This window comes from Camelina sativa, chromosome 4 (assembly GCF_030686135.1).
Source record: "Camelina sativa cultivar CO46 ecotype springtype chromosome 4, ASM3068613v1".
Lineage (NCBI taxonomy): Eukaryota > Viridiplantae > Streptophyta > Magnoliopsida > Brassicales > Brassicaceae > Camelina > Camelina sativa.
The window spans coordinates 26,665,188-26,687,273 of record NC_141883.1 but is presented as its reverse complement, the minus strand read 5'-3'; the positions used below and the strand labels follow the sequence as shown (position 1 = coordinate 26,687,273).

The following is a 22,086-nucleotide window of genomic DNA, read 5'->3' as shown; positions in this document are numbered from 1 at the left end:
TCGTTCCCCAATGAATGCTTCTCTAAAATCTGAAAGACACAAACCTATTTGCCTCTTTTCAGAACTATAGTATATATATAGCCTCTATTGTTCATTTGCCATATCACAATTCAAAAATATATATGATTTTTGTGATTCTTCACTCTTACCGTAGTTAGCTCTTGAATCTCCTAAATTACCATCGCTTTTGTCACGCTCTTCTACCTCCTCTTTAGGTAATATTTCATTCTCTTTTTTCGTGTATACGTGTAATTGTTTCATTTTCTCTTCCGTTAGGACATATTTTTGAGCAGCATGTCGCTATTATCAGGCAAAGGATAGGAAGCAAAAGGGAAATGTAAACGTTGGCGCTCGCGCTTTTTAACTTGTAGTTTTGGTTCACTCCCCGTGGTAATGCAGGAAGGTGTAGACGTTTTCTTAATTACTAAGGTCTTTTTCATCTTCAATGTTCTGATTTTTCCTTTATATTTATTGAAAGTCCCGTTGACGTGTGGAGCCTCTACCCTCAACTTCGTCACCACCGCTTAATCCTCATCGTACGGTAGCCATTTGTATTCAATTCAATTTCGTCTTACAACTTCGTCTCTTAATTTCTATTCAATTTGTTTCAAGATAAGTACATGTACAAATGCACCTCTGTCAATTTCATTATTGCTTGTAAGATAAGCATCGATGAATTTGTTGATAACACAGGCTTCCACTTGTTACCCTTCTAGAGATATAAGGTTTTATGGGCAAGGAATCATAGATTTGTTACACGGTTGGGATATCTGAATCTTTCTCCCCACTCCCAAAACATAGATTTGATGTTACTGACTATTTTTAAGATTTGTTCCATTACTGTAATACGTTGGGTTAGTTAACTACAAAATTTAATACCAGTAACATTTAATGAATGTTTTAGTTGAGGGGTGGAAAATGTTGCGTTTGTTAACTATAGATAAATAGATGATTATAGTGAATATTTAGTTGAGGGACATGTAACATGATGAGTATATAAACCCATGCATGTATATATGGGTAAGGTAAAAGTACGTACAGTTCAATTTCTCATGTAAATTTGCACCACCTTATTTATGAGTGCTGACTATTTCTTTGTCATCCACCATTTCGCACCGTAAGTGACTTTGGATATTTGGTCCGTAACCTTTTCGACCAATGCAACTCCTTTAGCTACTTTTTCAGAGATAACTTTTCTCCACTGGTTCATGAAACCTTTTTCTGAAATAATGACCCTAGTTTGTTTCTACCTTAGTGAATTTGGATCAAAGGTTAGTCCACCCAAACGGATTTTAAAGATGCTTCCTGAACTTTTCGACCATCAAGATCAGAATGTCCGTGCATCTGCCAAAGAGGTGACTCTTGAGCTATGCCGTTGGATTGGAAAAGACCCTGTAAAGTCTATATTGTTTGAGAAAATGAGGGTACAATGGTCCGTACATTTGCATTAGCTATGTTGCCAAGATGATATGAACTGGATTCAATCCTCTTGCTTTTTCTTGGAGTTGGAAAACTGAATAGAGGTTTCTAATTCTGGTCATAACAGATAGAAGATAAAACCCAGTGCCAATAAGAACCTCTTGGTTGTAAATTCTGCCCATGATTTGAGATTTTTCCTACTAAGTTATACAAGAAAAACAGTGGAAGAAGCTCTATTTATACTTTGATTTGTATTTATTCTCTTGTGCTCTTTTGCAAACACTAATATTTTATATTTCATTGTTAGAATAAAGAGCTGGACGCTGAGTTTGTGCCAATTGGCAATGTTTCAGGGGGTGCCAAGCCTACTCGAAAGATAAGGTAACTACTATATACGATAGCAATTGTTTTTTCCTATGTTACATCTTTAGTTTCACCGTAATCCAGCCTATGCTTTGTGAATACTCAATGTGCTTTTGTCAAGTTTCTGAATAATTGAATTAATATGCATGAGGATTTTTTTTTGGTTTCAAGACCTTTTCGAAGTTGAAAAAGTCTTAACAAGATTTTAAAAAGCTACAATGTGATTGTATCTGTATTTGGTTATGAAGATCCGAGCAAGACAAGGAGCCAGAGGCAGAAGCTAGTTCCGATGTTGTGGGCGATGGGCCCAGTGAGGAAGCTGTTGCTGATGGTAAGTAGCTTGTACGTCAATAAATTGTTTCTTCATCAAGCAATCTTGAGAAGTCTGCTTAATTCGATTCTCTTTTATCTACCCTTTACTATCAGCCCCCCCAGGAAATAGATGAGTATGATCTTATGGATCCTGTGGACATTTTGACTCCATTGGAGAAGTCTGGTTTCTCGGACGGAGTGGTGAGTTTTGGATGCTTAATGCCACATTTTAATTTATTATGTTTTATTTCTTGTGGTTGTCCTTCACCGGAATAACTTTTTATACTATACCACTTACTTCCCATATTGATTGCATGTATCCCTTTTAGAAAGCTACAAAGTGGTCAGAACGTAAAGAGGCTGTTGCAGAGCTAACAAAGCTTGCTTCGACTAAAAAGAAAGCTCCTGGTGATTTTTTTTCAGAAATTTGCCGAACCTTAAAAAGGTATATAACTTTCCATGATAAGAAGTTTAGGCAGCATTGGTAATATTTACATGTTAACATGTTAAAATCTTTTGTATGCTTCAGCTCTGTAAGTGCAGTATTATCTAATTGGTGATGAAGCAGCCTGCAAAAATCTATGCTTATAGGTACACATATATATATATATATATATAGCTATGACGATTAACGGATTAAGTCATACAATTTTGAAAGAAAAAATGAGGGAGAAGAGACTAATCAATGTTGATAGAATCACTAGAAAAAAAGAAGTTTTAGAGTGAATTCTCTTAAACCTCCTAAGATGAATGTTGTGGCCGCCCTCGTCCAACAAGAAATATGCTTTGTTGATTTATCGAAATATCACTGCTCCGTTAAAGTGGTGACTCGCCAATCGCCGTCTAGCCCTTTGATTCGCTTAGGCACCACCCTTACCATCGACCATCACTGTCTTATAAGTTCTTAGATCATATTTTCCATGAAACCCACGCTTTAATTGACATTTTCTTTGTATTTTGTGTCACCTATATTGATTAAAGTGATTATGCAATATTCGTTTGTTTGTTTACTAAACCTGAAGATTATCACTAATAATGTGATTTTGGTGAAGAGATGGTTATATTGTATGTTTTTTATGAAGGGGCAAGTTTTTTAGATATGAAATACATGAGATAGAATGGTGTTACCTTTAAATTTTGAATATAAATTGCAATGGTTTTCTTATCTGTAGACTTTGTTTCAAAGAGATTGGGTATAGTATATCTATGTGTATGCATCTGATTTACTCAAATGCAAAAGCAACAGAAGCAAAAACTATTGCATTGCACTGATAGCCACACACATATACTATTACAGTGACAAAGATGATGATGATGATGATCATCATACTAGCATCTTCATCATTCTACCACTATCATCATCATCATCATCATCATCATCATCATATTACCATTATCATCATACTACCATCAACATACTATCATCTACATTATCATCATATTATCAACATCATAATCACCATCATCATACTATCATCATTATAATTTTTTGTGAAGAATGCAAAACCGTAATTTTTCGCCAAAATTTTGAACTTGCAATTTTTTCCACAAGAAAACGCAAACTCGTATTTGTCACAAGCACAACGAAAACCCGCAGTTTTGAGTAAAAAACGAATATATAATTTTTTCGCAGTAACAAAAATTCATAATTTTTTTAACCAAAAACGCAAACCCGCAATTTTATGTTGGAAATGCAAACCCATAATTTTTCTGCCCAAAAACTCAAATCAATTATCATTTTTGTTTGCAAAGAAAATGCAATCTCATAATTTTTTTCTCCAAAAACATGGATCCACAATTTGTCACCAAAAAGTTAGGTGATGTTGATGATAGCAAAAATGATGATGAAGATCAATTATAATTGTTTTTATGTTAATTATTGTATTTATATTTTAGTTGGACAAATCATTTAGTCATCTAACCTGTTTAATTAAATAGTAATTCTCACAATTAATAGAATAATTTTTTTTTCTTTCCAAATTTACCATATTATATCTCTAGAGTTCCCAAAATAGTTTTATGCATCAAAACTAAAATTTCAAAATCAAGTCTTAGACTCTAAATACTAAACTATAGATTAAATAGTCTATATCCCCGTAAAACTATACATTAAATATAAAATAAAGAACCTAAATTAAAACCTAAAAAAAAAAAATCTTAAATAAATAGAAAAGTAAATTTAGTATATTATATTTTGCCAAATAGTGTTTAGAAGTTTGTAGAATATGTAATATAATGGTCATCTATAAACCTTGTTTTACTGCTATTTTAAAATATTTTTTTGAATTAAATAGATTAATAGGCTGATCTTAACCCAAAGGATATAAACTATTTAATTCAAAGTCATCTATAAACGGACCCAAACCAAACCCAATCATCCCTTCCAACTATTTGGTTATGTTTATTCACAACCCAAATGATTCGGAACCGAACCAGTAATCCAAAGTGTTTCTTAAATTAATTAATTAATAATATTATTAAAATTTATAAACATATGATCTTATTACCACTTGCATTGGTTTCTATTTTACATTATTTTTTTTTTTATAATAAAATTAACTAAATATAAATATAGACTTAATTATATTTAATATTAGGTATTAATTTTAATATTCTATCTTTTCTAATTTATTTGATTAATTAACTATTAGAAAGCCATAATCAATTTTATTTTATTACATTAATTGATTCTTAAACCGAATTAAAACCAAATCAAACATAAACCGACTCAAACACAAACCAAACCAAACTAAGTTCGGTTTAATTTAATTAGAGTTTTACCAAAATCGAACAAACCAAACCAAACCGAATCCAAACCGAACCTGAACCCGAACTTAAACCGAAATTTCCATCCCTAGAAAAGGAAATTACACCACCGATTTAAACGTAGAAACCAAAAGGGAGATTTCTCTCTTTTCTCTCTCTCAAATCTTTCAGAGAGAGAAAGCTTTCGTTCTCATTTTCCAGCGAAACTTATCGTCGGTTTTTTGTCTACGGCTAAGTCCGGATATATTTCTCGCCTAAGTGTGAGTTTATCATAGCCTTAGTGGTTATTTCTTTTGTTTCCTCTTCTTTATGCAGATGCTGATAGATCTTGTCAAAGCCGAGTAGTGGACGGAGCTTAAGGATCGTCGGATTGCTCGATTCCATTCATGAGAGGTGTAAATCCTCATACCTTATTGGGACTGTTAGAACGGCTATGGATGACAGTTTCTCCTTGGGTTTGTGAATCGTGAAGAAAGGAATTCGGTGGCTGGTGAAGAACGGATTAGGAGAGCGTGTTTTGCGACTGATCTGACATCTCACTTTCTCGCGTCTTTCGGGGCTTAACAAATCTGATAATTCAAGTTTCTCTGTTTCTTTCATACTCGGAGGAAGCTGCAAAAAGATTATGGTGAATTTTGGAGTTAGAAGCTGAAATTTGACAGACCCATTTTGTGTAGGGCTATGTCTAATGATAGGAGATGGCACAACGATAAATGTTTGGGTAGATCCTTGGCTACCACTAGACCCCCCCCAGAGCACCACGACCAAACACTCCAAACAGAGAACCAATCCAGGTGGACCAACTTTTAAACGGGGATAAGACGGGATGGAATGAAGAACTAGTCAGAGAACTCATCCACGAAGAAGACATAAGTTCGGTTCTGAACCTGAAAATTAGTAAAGAAGAAAAAGATCTCTTAGGATGGCACTATACCAAGAGTGGGATAACAAGCACATCCGAAAGTTCGAAGAGCTGAGTACTCAGGAGCTTTACCGTTTAAAACCTCAATGGGATTTTGATTGTTGTCAAGAGAGGTTGTCGGTAGTAAATTATAGAGGAAGTTAGCAGTGAAGAATGCCTCCACCCAATGACTCTGAGGCGTCTTGCTCTGAAATAAGAGAGTGAGTGCCATTTCAGTTAGTTGCCTATGCTTCCTTTCAGCAAGCCGTTCTGCTCTGGTGTGTGAGGGCAAGAGATATAATGTTGAATACCAGGGACTCTTGCAAGACTGTTAAATTTTTTTGACTTATGAACTCGCCTCCACCATCTGATTGAAAGGTACCAATTTTGTTTTGTAAGAGATTTTCGACCAGAAGCTTGTACTTGATTAATATGGAGCAGAAATCAGACTTTCTCTTTAGAGGATAGAACCAACAATATCTTGAGAAATTGTCTATAAAGACTACATAGAACCTGAACCATTGAATAGAAGAAACAGGAGAGGGACCCCAGAGATCACAATGAACTCTCTCTAAAGGTCTAGAAGCATGAAAGACAGAAGGAATAAATGGCAACTTCGAACTCTTCCCTAGCCGACATGACTCACACATCTTGCTGTTCCTTTAATTTATCTGAATCGTCTTATTAGTAGATAGGAATTGGAGGACTTGAGCATTGGGATGTCCTAATCTTCGATGTCAAACTTCATCAGATGTCTTAATTTGTCTCGTTGAATAGAACAACTTGTACTTTTGATCCTCCAGCTTATAGAGACCATCATTTTCCTTTCCCTTTGTCAGAAGCTTGTAAGTTTCCTTGTCCTTGATCACAACATCATCAGAATCGAATGTAACAGCACATGGATAATCTTTACATAACTTTGAAACTAACAATAGAGATTTCGCTATGTCAGGACAGACCAACACATCCTTTAAAGGGAGATTACCTGACGTTGATGGAAGATTAGCTGAGCCGATGTGAGTGATGGGAAGGAAGTTACCGTCACTTGCCATCACAGTGTCATTGCCGTGGTAGGGTTGAGCTTTCTGGAGTCGCTGAGTGTTGTTGGTGATGTGAGCCGTTGCTCCTGAATCAGGGTACCAACCACCATCGTCAGTGACATCAGTCATGTGCAGGGCAGAGAAAGCAGCAGCTACACGAGTAGGTTTTTGTTGATACTCTTCATCAAAACGGAACCAGCAGTCAATAGCATTGTGACCCTTTTTGTTGCAAATCTGACATACTGGCAACTCACTGTTTCGAGAGGATGGGTTGGACATGAACTGTTGGTGAAAGCCGCGTCCTCTGGTTGAGTAGTTTCCACGTCCCCTGCCTCTGTTACCACGGCCCCTATTTTGGTAGCTCGAAGATCTTGCAGTGTTAAACGGAAGGTGAGGTGAAACCTCTGAGGAGGTTGAGTATCCTAGAAGACGATCATCGTAGCCGGTTAAACGAGAGATGACATTCTCATAAGTAGGTTCAGGACTGCGATCCATGGAATCTTCAATAACTGTAATGATTGGTTCGTACTCGCGACTTAAACCTCTCAAGGCAGCAAAGATCCTCATTTTCTCAGTTACAGGGTCTCCAATAGAGGCAAGTTGGTCGCAAATGTCTTTGATACTCCTGAGATAGTCTGACATGTTTTTGTCTAGCTTCTCAGCATTTTGCAGACGTCTTTGCAGCTCGAACAGTCTAGAGGAGGAGGTCCGGTTGAAATGAGAAATGAGAGTCTCCCATACTTCTTGAGCGGTTGTGGCTCCTACTACCAGCCGTAAGACATTTTCACTCATGGATCCAAGCAAGCAAGCTTTGACAACTTGGTCAGATCTGGACCAACTCTCAAAGTCTGGATTGATGACTTCTTCAGACTTGTCATTAGCTTTGTTGCGGATGAGGATTGTCTCACGTGGTGGTTTGCAGGCGCCATTAACGAACCCTAGTAAGGCTTGTGTTCGTAGAAAAGACTCAAATTGTGATTTCCAGATTATGTAGTTTTGCTCAGTGAGCTTGATAGTGACACAATTTGAGATGTGTAAGGAAGGAGATGAGTAGAGATCCATGAATCCATCCATGGCTCTGATACCATGAAAAAAATATTTGAAAGATTGTTTTATTTCTGTTTTCCAATCGATAGTTAGCTTGTTACAAAGGTCATACTCTTTTATAGTGATACATGAGGTTTTAACCTAGTGTCTAGAATGTTCGCTTGCTTTATCCAGCTGTAACGATTGGGATCTTTCACATGTGATCTGCGTCGCATGATTCAAGCAGCTGGAACATGTTTTGCGTGATCAGCTCCGTGTCTTTAGCATTCTGTTTGTTGAAGGTTGTGTAAGAAGCTTGCTTTTATCATTTGTTGTAGTTGTTGCAGGTTGTGTAAGACTTTGTTCTGTTGTTGCAGGTTTCCGTTTTTGTGACATGGGCTTGGATGCTGATGGGCTTGAGCTGGGCTTCGATTTGTTGGAGCCTAGATGCAGAGCGTCGTCGTTTGAGGCTGTGGTGTTGATAATAACAACATTGGCTTGTGCAGACCGTGTCCTTGCTTCTCATCTTCACTCCGGACAGTCTATGATGGGCTACTTTTACATTCCAGTCGATCATGTTTCTGGCCAGGTAAAGGTTCCTATCTTAAATGATTTCTCAAAGCATTAGGTTCTCCTTTTGTTACAACGTATTTTCTTACGGCTACTTCTTTTGGTACTTAATATCCATGAACAGCCTGTGATACTTGATTACTTAGCAAGGTGATTTGGGGGTAGTTTCACCTGATGTTGGTGGTGTCGCAAGGGCTCGTGCTTTTGCCAAGAAGTTATCTGATGCACCTTTAGCAATAGTTGATAAAAGACGTCATGGGCACAATGTTGCAGAGGTAACAACCAATTTGCAAATACATTTTAACCAAGACTGGAATTGACATTTAACAATCCACTTGATTATGTAGGTGATGAACTTAATTGGGGATGTGAAAGGGAAAATAGATGATCATAGATAATTTGTGAAAAAAAACATTTGTCCTATGTTTGATGCTTTATTTTTTATTTTATTTTTAACATGATTCAAGCATAATCAATGTGATTGAAAAGACAAAAAAAAATAACTGAAAATTCCATTTAATCTGTAGTTTTACAAAAGTAAAACAATTTTGGAAAAAATAACTACACAATTCCCTTTTTATTTAGCATTTTAATCTGATTGTTGTCATTTTTAAAGACTCTTAGAATCTAATATTCACAGTTCTCATTTTTTTCCAACAAACTTCAAAGCTTCTCCCGCACGCTGATATGAAGACCGATGACGAGCTGAAGACGGCGTCGGAGATTACGGAAACGTCGCCGGAGAATACATCCGAAATTAGGGATCGTTGTTACTCCAGGAGTGTCAATTTCGTTTTCTTCGGCTCGGTAGAAGCGTTGAAAGTGTCGGTCGTATCTGAGAGAAGTCTGATCCACTCGCCAGCCACACTGCAGATAAAGCAAGAAGAAGAAGAAGAAGAGCCGAAGCCGAAGAAGAAGAGACCGGAGTTTCCGCCGCTTCCGCCCCATGTGTTTCCCCCCCCGTCGCCTAATTACGGCGCGGTCATAGCGACGGTACTCACCGGAGTCTTCGGTATTCTGAAGCATTTGATCGACAAAGCGAAGTAGAAGGAGAGAAAGAAAAAAAAAATTCCCAAAAAAATTCCAAAAAAAAAAAATCCAAAAATAGGTAAGTTTCTTTCTTCTTCTTCTACTTTGTTTCATTGATTCAACGTATGAGGAACTTTTTTGTTTGATTGATTTTAATTTTTTTTTAACCCTTTTTGGCAGGTCAGTAGTATGATTTTGGAGAGGCAGCGATGTGTAAATAGAGATATGGCAGAACGGATAATGAGTATGTTTAACAACCTTTTCTTGAATTGATTTTAGATTGATGAACTAGGGATTAGTGATAAATGAAGCTTTTTGCATAGTGAAGAAACAAAAAAGATTAGATTTCTTGAATTCCCTTGAACTAGGCTATGTGTTCCATTAGTTCAGAACTTGGCATAGTGATAGAGAAAGAAGGAATAGTTGATACGATTGATGAATTTATGTTGTCCAAACTGATCCATTCTGGATTAATGGTTTATCACGTCTCAGTTCATAACCTGGACTAGATTGAGTTTTTGCTTATGGGTGCCTAGAGAAATCAAATTGTTGATATGAAAACATGTTTATGTTGTTCAAAACACGGGCTGGGAAAATTTGACTTTTGTTTTTCTTTTCAATAACAGTGTTTTGTATATGTTTCTGGTACAAAATTTTGCTAAAAATAACCAGTTCTTGTATCTCTCTGTTCAGGAACAAAATACGAGATGCAACGAGAGAGGAGCAGATCCTGGGATTTTTTCTTGCCGAAACTCTATTCTTTTACACCCAACTATATTGTGTAATTGTTTGAGTGTACGTAGAAACACATTTGGCCTGATGGTACAGTATTTTGTAACTCAAGCGAACTCTCCCCGTTCGATTCCCACTAGCTGCAAATTAATAAATTTTACCTTTTTTTTTTAGAAAAAAAATCTTTTACTTTTGTCCTGGAAAAATGTCTCACCTATTGCGGAAACTCTATTATTTTTACACAAGTATATCATATAATTGTTTGAATTGTAAATAAAGAACTCATTTGGTCTGACGGTACAGTATTTGATAATTCAGGCGAACACTCCCCTGTTCGATTACCACTTGTTGCAAATAAATATTTTTTACCCTTTTTTTTTTTTTTTTTTTTCCTTATCTCTACTTATGTCCTGCAAAAACGAATCAATTCACAAAACAATCGGAGAGAAACAAAATCGACCTCAGAGATTGAAGAATTCTAGGGTTTTATAGAGATTGTTTCTGTCAGTAGGATAAGTTGAATTGGCCACTAAACTTTCTCTTGAAGCATGGTGTGGTGCACAGATTGACGTGGATATGAGTTTTGCTCCTATTTTCTTGGGTAACATCCAGCTAAAATCTAGCTCAATGTAACATTTTACTGGAGAATATAATCATGAACTAATCCTTGAAACTCTGTCGTAGGTGGACGCAACAATTGAACAAATTTGCCGGCATGAAGGTGGTGGGGTTCGGATGAACAAAACAAAGGAATGCATTGGTTTGCATGGTATAGAATGAGTTTACCAAAACCTGTAGGTGGCCTAGGCTTTAGGGATTTGGAACATTTCAATACCGTCCTTCTAAGCAAGCAATCCTGGCGACTCCTACAGAAACCTAACAATCTAGTTGCAAGGGTACTAAAGGCTAGGTATTTTCCTGACACAAACATCTTGAATACTACAGTCAAAGCAAAGTCATCTTATATTTGGAAATCCATCCTCCATGGTAGAGATCTCCTTAGAAAAGGGCTATGTCTAATGATAGGAGATGGCACAACGATAAATGTTTGGGTAGATCCTTGGCTACCACTAGACCCCCCCCCAGAGCACCACGACCAAACACTCCAAACAGTTATGAGACACCTTATGCATCTTGCATTTTTAGACGTAGAAGCAGTTGCAGGCGTAGTTTGAGCAGGGGACTCGACAAGAGATCCTTTGAGCCAAGCAGTATATAGTGGTGTGGGAACAAACTGTTGTGATGAAGCATATGTGTCAGCGAAAGGAAATGAACTTTCATCAAAGAGCACATGCCTGCTCAAGTAAACACGACCAGTGGGGGGATAAAAACATCTATAACCTTTGTACTTCTCTGTATACCCAAGGAAAATGCATTTGAGAGAGCGAGGGTCGAATTTATTTTGAGCATAAGAGCGGAGAGTAGGATAATAAGCATATCCAAAAGTTCAAAGAGCTGAGTACTCAGGAGCTTTACCGTTTAAAACCTCAAAGGGATTTCGATTGTTGTCAAGAGAGGTTGTCGGTAGTAAATTACAGAGGAAGTTAGCAGTGAAGAATGCCTCCACCCAATGACTCTGAGGCGTCTTGCTCTGAAATAAGAGAGTGAGTGCCATTTCAGTTAGTTGCCTATGCTTCCTTTCAGCCAAGCCGTTCTGCTCTGGTGTGTGAGGGCAAGAGATATAGTGTTGAATACCAGACTCTTGCAAGCCTGTTAAAAAATTTTGACTTATGAACTCGCCTCCACCATCTGATTGAAAGGTACCAGTTTTGTTTTTGTAAGAGATTTTCGACTAGAAGCTTGTACTTGATAAATATGGAGCAGAAATCAGACTTTCTCTTTAGGGGATAGAACCAACAATATCTTGAGAAATTGTCTATAAAGACTACATAGAACCTGAACCCTTGAATAGAAGAAACAGGAGAGGGACCCCAGAGATCACAATGAACTCCCTCTAAAGGTCTAGAAGCATGAAAGACAGAAGGAATAAATGGCAACTTCGAACTCTTCCCTAGCCGACATGACTCACACATCTTGCTGTTACTTTTATTTATCTGAATCGCCTTATTAGTAGATAGGAATTGGACGACTTGAGCATTGGGAATGTCCTAATCTTCGATGTCAAACTTCATCAGATGTCTTAATTTGTCTCGTTGAATAGAACAGCTTGTACTTTTGATCCTCCAGCTTATAGAGACCATCATTTTCCTTTCCCTTTGTCAGAAGCTTGTAAGTTTCCTTGTCCTTGATCACAACATCATCAGAATCGAATGTAACAGCACATGGATAATCTTTACATAACTTTGAAACTAACAATAGAGATTTCGCTATGTCAGGACAGACCAACACATCCTTTAAAGGGAGATTACCTGACGTTGATGAAGATTAGCTGAGCCGATGTGAGTGATGGGAAGGAAGTTACCGTCACTTGCCATCACAGTGTCATTGTCGTGGTAGGGTTGAGCTTTCTGGAGTCGCTGAGTGTTGTTGGTGATGTGAGCCGTTGCTCCTGAATCAGGGTATCAACCACCATCGTCAATGACATCAGTCATGTGCAGGGCAGAGAAAGCAGCAGCTACAGGACTAGGTTTTTGTTGATACTCTTCATCAAAACGGAACCAGCAGTCAATAGCATTGTGACCCTTTTTGTTGCAAATCTGACATACTGGCAACTCACTGTTTCGAGAGGATGGGTTGGACATGAACTGTTGGTGAAAGACGCGTCCTCTGGTTGAGTAGTTTCCACGTCCCCTGCCTCTGTTACCACGGCCCCTGTTTTGGTAGCTCGAAGATCTTGCAGTGTTAAATGCAAGGTGAGGTGAAACCTCTGAGGAGGTTGAGTATCCTAGAAGACGATCATCGTAGCCGGTTAAACGAGAGATGACATTCTCATAAGTAGGTTCAGGACTGCGATCCATGGAATCTTCAATAACTGTAATGATTGGTTCGTACTCGCGACTTAAACCTCTCAAGGCAGCAAAGATCTTCATTTTCTCAGTTACAGGGTCTCCAATAGAGTCAAGTTGGTCGCAAATGTCTTTGATATTCCTGAGATAGTCTGACATGTTTTTGTCTAGCTTCTCAGCATTTTGCAGACGTCTTTGCAGCTCGAACAGTCTAGAGGAGGAGGTCCGGTTGAAATGAGAAATGAGAGTCTCCCATACTTCTTGAGCGGTTGTGGCTCCTACTACCAGCCGTAAGACATTTTCACTCATGGATCCAAGCAAGCAAGCTTTAACAACTTGGTCAGATCTGGACCAACTCTCAAAGTCTGGATTGATGACTTCTTCAGACTTGTCATTAGCACAGATTGACGTGGATATCATCCAGCTAAAATCTAGCTCAATGTAACATTTTACTGGAGAATATAATCATGAACTAATCCTTGAAACTCTGTCGTAGGTGGACGCAACAATTGAACAAATTTGCCGGCATGAAGGTGGTGGGGCGATTCTTGTTTTTTTTCAGGATGAGATTTCGAAACTGCTTGCTTGGGCTAGAATGACCAAGTGGTCGCAGTTTTATCTTAAAAAGCTTTGAGCTTGTTCGTATTTCTCTTGCTGGTGCCTCTTGTCTTCTCCACGCCAGTCCTACTCAGATGTGTTTGACTACTCAATGGTAAGATCCAGATTGGGTTTTTGTTGAATTTCATAAATAATGTATTCAGAAAATAGACTCTGTAGGGTCATAGTGAAAGTGTTTCTTAGGAATTTTTCCAGACCCATGTTAAGTTGACATAATACTTGTGGTCTTTCCTCAGCTTGGAGCTGATGCAAGGTGAAACCATACTTGCAGGTTTTGGCTTCAAAATTGGATAGGCCCGTCACTGGCACTGGCAGGCTCGTCGTTATATATGCACTGGTGAGTCTTTTTCTTTTATATCGTCTACATTTTTAACATGGAAGGAAGCTCGTAAAACAGAGGCCTATGGTTTGTAAACCTCATGATTTGAAGCTCCATAGGAGTGAATCTGTGGCATTGTGAAGATTTGTTCCAATATTAAACTTTACGATTTTATTTTTCATTCTAAAAGTCTGTTCACGAGCCCTAAACATTTGAACGTTTGCTTCTATGCAGGGCTGGTGACTTCCTTGGAGCGTCTGGAAATAAGAGTGATGGGTTTTATGAAAAAAGTGCTTACAATAGCAGTGTGGTAGTAGCCGTAATAGCAGCATTAGTTCAACAAGTAGCGCTTCTAGCGGAAGTGGCTGGAGGATGACTTCAAGAACTGGTGACCTTGACGCTGATGCAGATTCTTTGACGTGTAGCCAATCTGGTCTAACTTGCAATGATGATCGCTCAAAAATGGTATGACTTATATCTATGGAAACTTGGAAAAGGTGGATGTTGCATGGGACTGATGAGAAAATTGAATCGTCGGTCGTAGCATGAACTTGCTTGTTACAATAGGTCAACATCATATATTGTTTTCCTTATTATATATAATTTCGTGTGCCTAAATAAATTTCTTTGCAGGGCTCAAAGGGGCCGCGAACAGGGATGGCAGAGTCTTTCGGGTCAAGTAGGTACTGTCACTAATGCACCTACTCAAGAAGCAGATGAGTTAGGAGTTGATTACACTAAAACTGATAAGGTGGGATGATGATGATGATGACAGAGAAGGTGGCATGGATATCAAGGCACTTCTTTGAGAATGATGCATTGCCTTTCGGGGAGGTAATTCTTGTTTTCTGTTGTTATCTATCATAATAATCAAGAAACTGTTATTTTCATTCCATATGCTGGTGAACGAAATGCAGACCTTCCATAAGCTCCGATATCTAGACTGTATCCCAGAGATGTTTGGGAGGAAGGGTTGTTTGCTTCCCTTTCCCCATTCCTGTCACAGCTCTTTTTGTCTTTCGCTCATATTGCCTTTGGTATATAAACCTTATCTATCTAATTAGCCACCTTATTTCTTATGTTTGTGTAGCCACCGGGAACTGCGGAGTCGCATGCGCTCATGATTCCTCCAGAATCTGCTGATGTAGGTTCCAGTCCAGTGGATATGACGAATTTATCAGACCAAATCGTATTGCCTGTTGGGTTTTCCTCTTTTGAGAGCTTGAATACTGTTCCTCCTATCATAGATGAGTGCCTTATTAGGAGTCAAGATGTTCTCAACAGCAGTATCACCTCAGTTCCGTCAAATCAAATGTCAATCTCTTCTACTGGTGAGTTCGATCATCTATGGTGACCTTTGCCCCTGAGTATGGAGCTGTAGAAGCACCTATGAGCGAGATTTCCTCCAAGTTTTTCAAAACCCCATATCTTCCCAAATCTCATAAAGTGGAGAGTTCAAATTCAAGAACGAGGTATTATGTTTATGGAGCCACACCACCTGCCACTGATTCTGATGGAGCAGCTGATAAGATTTTGTACGGATCAAAAGCATGCATTGGTAACAACGATGGCAGAACTTTGTTTAATTTGAAGAAGCACTACACTCAAGTGGAGGGTAGAAAGGACCAACTACCTACTGTTATCAGTGACAACAATAATACAAAGGTTGCGTAAACAGGTACCAAAACATCCCTTAGATTGCTTCTAGCACACCCCCATGTGAACAAATTATTGACACTGAAAAAGTTTTTTTTTGTGTTCCTGGCCGAATGTGATGAGCTGGCCCAACGCGCCAAGGAGTTGGATGAAGAAACCACAAGTCTGAGAGCAGAAATCAACAAGCTTACAAGCCAATGCAAAGAGTTCACCGCTGAGAACACACCTCTCTGACGGTGTAAACAAAGTAATCTTTGAAAAATTAGTTTTAGAGCCAAACAATGAAACGCTAACCAAGTTAAGTCATTCTATTATCTCCACAACTTCTTCTACAAGTCCAATCTTGTTTCTTTGAATTTTATCTTCTTGAGTTATATGGTGAGATTATGAATTTTAGATTTTCCTTTTTGGAAATGAAGCCATGCTTACAGTAAAGGGAAGGCACTTGTAGTGTATTGCATGAGTAGATAGACCTTTAGCTATAAGATCTGAAAATTGAATAGTGAATCGCCACCACGATCCCAATCTCCTTGGACGAGGAAGAAGAAGAAATTGTCAATCTTCTTGGTAAAATATATTAGTAGCATAAATCTCTTGTTTTTCTTAGTTGTAGCAATTGAAGTTTCTTGGAGGCTATGAGTAATTGGTCTTAATATATATTCTGTAATTGTAGGATGGTGCTGGAAGGGTTCCTGCGTCATCTAGGCCAGTTAGATTTTGGCGGTAAACTTGATGCTACAGTCGATATTCCATTCGATACGGTGAATGTAAGAGCATTAGTATTTGTAACACACGCAGATTCTCACTTAAATCTCTTTGACATTTTGTGGTGTGGTTGGTGCAGGATTGTTCAACGAAACAGAGAGAGCTTTCTGATTGGGAAGCACAACTTAGGACAGAGAAATGGTTATTGTTTTTTTCTCTACCTTTTAACTTATGTTTCTTGGCTTTTTGCTTGTTGGATTATTTCATGTAACTCTTTATCTCTGATTCAGCCAGGATGTTAAACGAAGAGAAGATGCTTTTGCTATGTGTAAGCCAATAGGACACTCACTATTTTTGCAAAGAACTTGTTTAAATCTTGTGCTGGTTTGTTGTTACTAATGGAAACATATCAAATTGTGTCACAGCTGGCATCGTAGATAAACGATAAAAAGTGGCCACCCTTTTGCCAGATTATACACCCCAACATTGCTAACGAGATACCAGTTCATACACAAAACTTGCTGTCCTGGCATTTGCTAGTTGGTTGGGTACGTTTTATTGATTTCATCTGCTATGAGGGAAACTATATTATGAAGCTTTGAATGGATTTGGTTGAGCTAAAGCTGGATTTAAATATGAATGATAGGTGTTAAGATTTTGTTTCTTGCCAGTTGCCACAATCTATGCGTTGCTTGGATGTCATCTAGTTTCATATGTGTTAGGGTACAGGCCTCTCTACCGAGCTACAAGGTAATGCTCCGATTATCTGACTATCCATATACTACTAGTTCATAACTGAACTGTTTTCTTATCACCTTGCAGGACTGATAGTGCTTTGAAGTTGGGTTGGTTTTCTTTCTTCTACCTGGTAAAACTGTGATCTTAAGATTCACATTTTATCTTTACTCTACGTCTCTCTCTCTCTCTCTCTCTCTCTATCCCTCTCTAATTCTAATTCTTTTATCTCGTTATAAAGCAATGCAAATGCTTCATGTATGGTTAGTTTGACAATGGTTTCACTTGGAAAATTGTAAGTGGTTCTGTTAACAGCACAACCTGAAGTGTTGAGAGCTTGATTTGTAATTGAGGATTTGGTAGTCTGGCTTTGGCTAAATGTACACGAGGTGTATCATTGTAAGATTGAGTTGAAGGTCTGGTTCCAGTTTTCTAAGTACATTTGCTTACTTCCTGTTATGCAAAATGTTCTTGACTTCAAAAAAGTTCTAGGTATCGAATTTATCTGAAGATCGATATCTTTGGATTTGTAGACTTGGTGGGTATTTTGAAATCTGGAAGCTCATAGTTCATTGTTGCTTCATACAAATTCTTTATCTTGATAGAGATTCAAATGACGGGTTTGCTGTTTTTGTTAAACAATCTAATGACATTACTTTCTTTATCTTCAGGAGTTGCTTTTTGTTTCTTGAAGATAGAAAAAGGGTGTCACGGAGCAGCTGAGTATATGCTACGGATGTTACATTCCGGAGGCTGTCCTTTCAATGATCGGCAGTAACTGTATTATGCTTGAACGGTGCCATAATGGGCATCTGCCTGATGAAACGCTGCTGCTCATGGCTTCTTTTGATCTCATTGCTTTGTGCACTAACCAATGAAAATGAGGCGATTAGTTCCGATGGTACAGTGATCTTTCTCCCTAAAATCTTCCATATTTTGCCGTTGACAAGTCATGATCACCAATTACTCCCGCCATATTGCTGAAAAGCTTAAATCTTTTTTTTTTCTTTTCAGGTGAGGCGCTTTTGAGTTTTAGAAACGGAGTTTTGGGTTCTGATGGTGTCATTGGCCAGTGGAGACCAGAGGATCCTGATCCATGTAACTGGAAGGGAGTCACCTGTGATGCGCAATCAAAAAGAGTTATATAGCCTTGTAAGTTTGAACTTTCTTTAGTTTACATTCTTTATTTTCTTCAGTATGCGCTGCATCTTTTGTCGTCGGTTCCTGAAGTTTATTGTGTACAGGAGTCTTACTCATCACAAATTAAGGGGACCTTTACCCCCTGAGCTTGGAAAGCTGGATCAGTTGAGGCTTTTGTAGGTGCTCCTAACCTTTAGTTAATTTTATTCCTGTCTAGAATATGTTCTACTGCTCAACGTATGTGTATTCCCATGTCATCGCAGAATGCTTCACAACAATTTTTTATATGACCCAATACCTGCCGCATTGGGAAATTGCACGACATTAGAGGGAATGTAAGTGTTTTCCTAAATACATATGCTGATTAGTATTTACACTTCATTCCTGGTCAGATTTTGCGTTATCTTTTTCCGAGTTTACAACATTTTTCTGACAATTGCTAATGTTTTTCTACGTTTGCTTCTATATAGTTGGTGCATAATATTGATGTGTCTAGTGAGTGATGATAAATCAATGGTTTTAAAGTCAAAAGTTTAGCTAGTTTACAAGAATCGTTGCTATTTTCTCTATTGGCCCTTTGTTCCGTGCAGATACTTGCAGAATAATTACATTGGTGGGACAATCCCAAGTGAATTAGGAAACCTGTCCGCGCTGAAAAACCTGTACGTGATTTATCTCCTCCTTCTTCCAAGTGCGATTTGTTTTCCTAGCCTCTGTAGGATCTGTTATTTGTTGTCCGGCTAGCTACTCTCACCATTTAATACCCTCTATAACTAGATAGTGAACCATAAGAGGTTCTTCTGACCTCCGATGCAGCATAATGTTTTTCAAACATATATATTTCTCTAGGTCATGTTGAACCTTAAAAGCTACAGGGAATTTGACATAACATATATCCAACACACGTATTGTGTTCTATTTGCTGGGTGTAAAACTCAAAAATATGATGATGAGAGTCGTAAGTCTATGTTAGGGCTTCTTTCATATCAAATGGGCATATCATCTAGATTCTTCTGAACTACTAAGTTGATTCTTGACTCTCATTCATAAAGGGACATCTCAAGCAACACCATCAAGGGAGCTATCTAAATTGTGAAAAAGCTTACTAAATTGTGAGTTGCTAATCTCTATTTTGTGTGTTTTATGTTGCAGTCTTGTGTATATTTGAGTGTCAATGTTGCTAACTATGTTGATCTTGTTTTGAAGCAATGTCTCAAACAATTTCCTGGTGGGACAAATACCTTCTGATGGCCTACTCGCTCGACTTTCGAGGGACTCGTAAGTATAATTCATCTTTACCCCTTTCCCCAACCAGTTTTTTTTTTGTAAATGTAGGTTAATAAGTCTTTCTACGGTTGATTGGGCAAAGCAGTTATAAGTTTTGTGTGACGTTATGCACAATAGCACCCTGTTGCTAGCTTTGCAACTGTGTCTCCAACAGGTATAGCAACTGTGTCTTCATCAATTTTTTGGTCAGAATGTATGGATTATATATAGCTTAGTTTTTGTAGTATATTATTTGGCATGAAATGAGTTTGCTTTTTGGTTTCTCCCATATGATAGGCCAAGGAGGTAATAACCCTAAAAGGCTGCTTATAAGTGCTTCAGCAACTGTGGGTGAGCTGCTCCTAGTGGCGCTCATGTGTTTCTGGGGATGCTTTCTCTATAAAACGCTTGGTAGAGTTGAGGGTCAAAGCCTTGCGATAGAAGTCGGTGGAGGTGAGCCATGCTGACTCTTATTGTAGATCATCTCCATTAAAAAGAATATTTCTCTCAAAACTTGACAATCATGAGAGACGATTTTACCTATCCAGGTGCGTCTATAGTGATGTTCCATGGAGATTTGCCCTACGCTTCCAAAGACATTATCAAGAAACTGGAAACTCTTAATGAAGAGCACATAATAGGCTGTGGAGGCTTTGGAACAGTGTACAAGCTATCGATGGATGATGGCAATGTTTTTGCGCTAAAAAGAATTGTAAAGTTAAATGAAGGTTTTGATCGGTTTTTTGAAAGGGAGCTTGAGATTCTAGGAAGCATCAAACATCGTTACCTTGTGAACCTACGTGGATACTGCAATTCACCCACTTCAAAGCTTCTGCTATATGATTACCTTCCTGGTGGTAGCCTTGATGAAGCTCTACATAGTAAATCCTCAAACTTCATATTTTACGGGTTTCCTTAACTGAGAGTTATGATTCTATTGAGTGAAATCTTTGAATGTGTAGAGAGAGGCGAGCAACTGGATTGGGATTCGCGAGTAAATATCATAATAGGAGCGGCAAAAGGGTTGGCATATTTGCATCATGATTGTTCTCCGAGGATTATACACCGTGATATAAAATCGAGCAACATTTTACTTGATGGAAATCTCGAGGCTCGGGTATCAGACTTTGGGCTTGCCAAGTTGTTAGAGGACGAAGAATCTCATATTACAACCATTGTTGCAGGCACATTTGGTTACTTGGCTCCAGGTACTCAATTGCACAGTATTAACAGTGCTCTTTAATTGTGTCGTTACTCTCTGTCATAGGACCTAAATCCTTGAAATCATGATGAGTGTTGGTTGCAGAATATATGCAAAGCGGTAGAGCGACTGAGAAAACCGACGTTTACAGTTTCGGGGTATTGGTTCTTGAAGTCTTGAGTGGTAAACTTCCGACGGATGCCTCCTTCATCGAGAAAGGCTTTAACATTGTTGGTTGGGTAAGCATAATAACGAGGTCCAGCTTTGATAATAAAACATTGACTAGTAAACGCTTTAATTTCGTCGCGATTGGCGGCCCGACGATATTGGCGGCGAATGGCTTCTGGATCGAAAAGTCTCTCTTTGTGAAACCTTCTTTCAAGGATCTCTTGCTGAATTCGTATAAAGCTGCTTTCAACGAAGTTGACTTTCTCACCAAGGTACTCTCTCTCTTTGATCCAGATAAACCTAACTCCTTAGTAAATTTACTAGGGATTATATTATGCTAACATTAACATGCTTAGATGTCTGTAACATAGTAACATGCTTAGACACTTGGATTTGAACTATTCTTGCAACTAGGGCATATCTATGCTATTGAGATGAATGAAATCCTCCTCCTTGATCTGAACTTTGAATATTTCAAGATGAAACAGAGACAAAAAAAGAAAAGAAAACAAACTTGTCCTGAAGACGTAGAGTATATATATAGATTCTCAAAAGCTGGCTCAACAAAGATTAGATTGCTTCTTCAAATCTTGTAGAGAATATTGCAGTGGACTTAATTTCTCAGAGCTTTAAAGCCTTTATCAACCTTTGCTTGGTTTGAACAGATTCTTCTCTCTGTATTATTATTATGGCTTCTTTCTTTCTTTGGGTCTCCTCTTAATAATATTCTTCTTCAACAACTTTTCTTGGCTTTGTAAATTAAATTAGAAGAACTATTAATTGATGATTCATCGCCTTGTTATAAAATTGAAATAAATTCCCTTATTGGAAAATGACAAATTTTTGTGGTTGAGCTATATTGTTCTTTGCAGAATAAAGTATTTCATTCATTTCACATCGAGAAAGCTACAAATCAACTAGACGGATTATTTATTTTAATACTAGTGAAAATGACTATAATAGTTTTAATTAACTTATTTTAAACCAGCTCTAGTGTCACTGGAATGTTGTATTCTTCTTTTCTTTTCAAGACAGGCTATATAGGTACTAACTATTTTGTCTTTTTCTTGATAAGAGTATTGGAACAACTAATTCAAGGAAAAAAATGTGAAGTCTTTTGCTCTGTTAAGAATCATCCAGATGATGCAACATAAAAAAATGTTTTGAGTCTTTGTTTACTATCGTTGCCCGAGAAACTGAAAGCACCCTACTAT

General features: G+C 38.0%; 3 long non-coding RNA genes and 1 pseudogene across 5 annotated transcripts; all 4 read left to right on the top strand.

The window, feature by feature from the left end:
• Positions 1–8,336: 8,336 nt before the first annotated feature.
• On the top strand, positions 8,337–8,784 carry LOC147946239 (uncharacterized). The gene is made up of 3 exons (XR_015596349.1): positions 8,337–8,416; positions 8,522–8,672; positions 8,745–8,784. It is a non-coding gene; the product is annotated as an uncharacterized LOC147946239 (long non-coding RNA).
• A 219-nt stretch (positions 8,785–9,003) lies between these two features.
• Positions 9,004–10,340, top strand: LOC104781962 (uncharacterized). Its single transcript, XR_766963.2, has 3 exons — positions 9,004–9,505; positions 9,607–9,670; positions 10,120–10,340. It is a non-coding gene; the product is annotated as an uncharacterized LOC104781962 (long non-coding RNA).
• Positions 10,341–13,560: 3,220 nt separating this feature from the next.
• Positions 13,561–14,590, top strand: LOC147946238 (uncharacterized). 2 transcript variants are annotated; one of them, XR_015597203.1, is made up of 3 exons: positions 13,561–13,776; positions 13,919–14,019; positions 14,236–14,590. It is a non-coding gene; the product is annotated as an uncharacterized LOC147946238 (long non-coding RNA). The 2 variants fall into 2 exon arrangements; XR_015597202.1 differs by having other exon boundaries at positions 13,954–14,019; positions 14,236–14,322.
• Positions 14,591–14,750: 160 nt separating this feature from the next.
• Positions 14,751–21,712, top strand: LOC104781963 (LRR receptor-like serine/threonine-protein kinase FEI 2; annotated as a pseudogene). The gene is made up of 23 exons (XR_015596327.1): positions 14,751–14,835; positions 15,092–15,145; positions 15,249–15,954; positions 16,055–16,224; positions 16,331–16,424; positions 16,502–16,563; positions 16,653–16,690; positions 16,788–16,910; positions 17,009–17,112; positions 17,185–17,230; positions 17,769–17,998; positions 18,112–18,236; positions 18,328–18,413; positions 18,501–18,572; positions 18,828–18,899; positions 19,290–19,349; positions 19,444–19,515; positions 19,610–19,647; positions 19,801–19,956; positions 20,052–20,384; positions 20,466–20,711; positions 20,810–21,144; positions 21,352–21,712. The product of XR_015596327.1 is annotated as an LRR receptor-like serine/threonine-protein kinase FEI 2 (transcript).
• Positions 21,713–22,086: the final 374 nt, after the last annotated feature.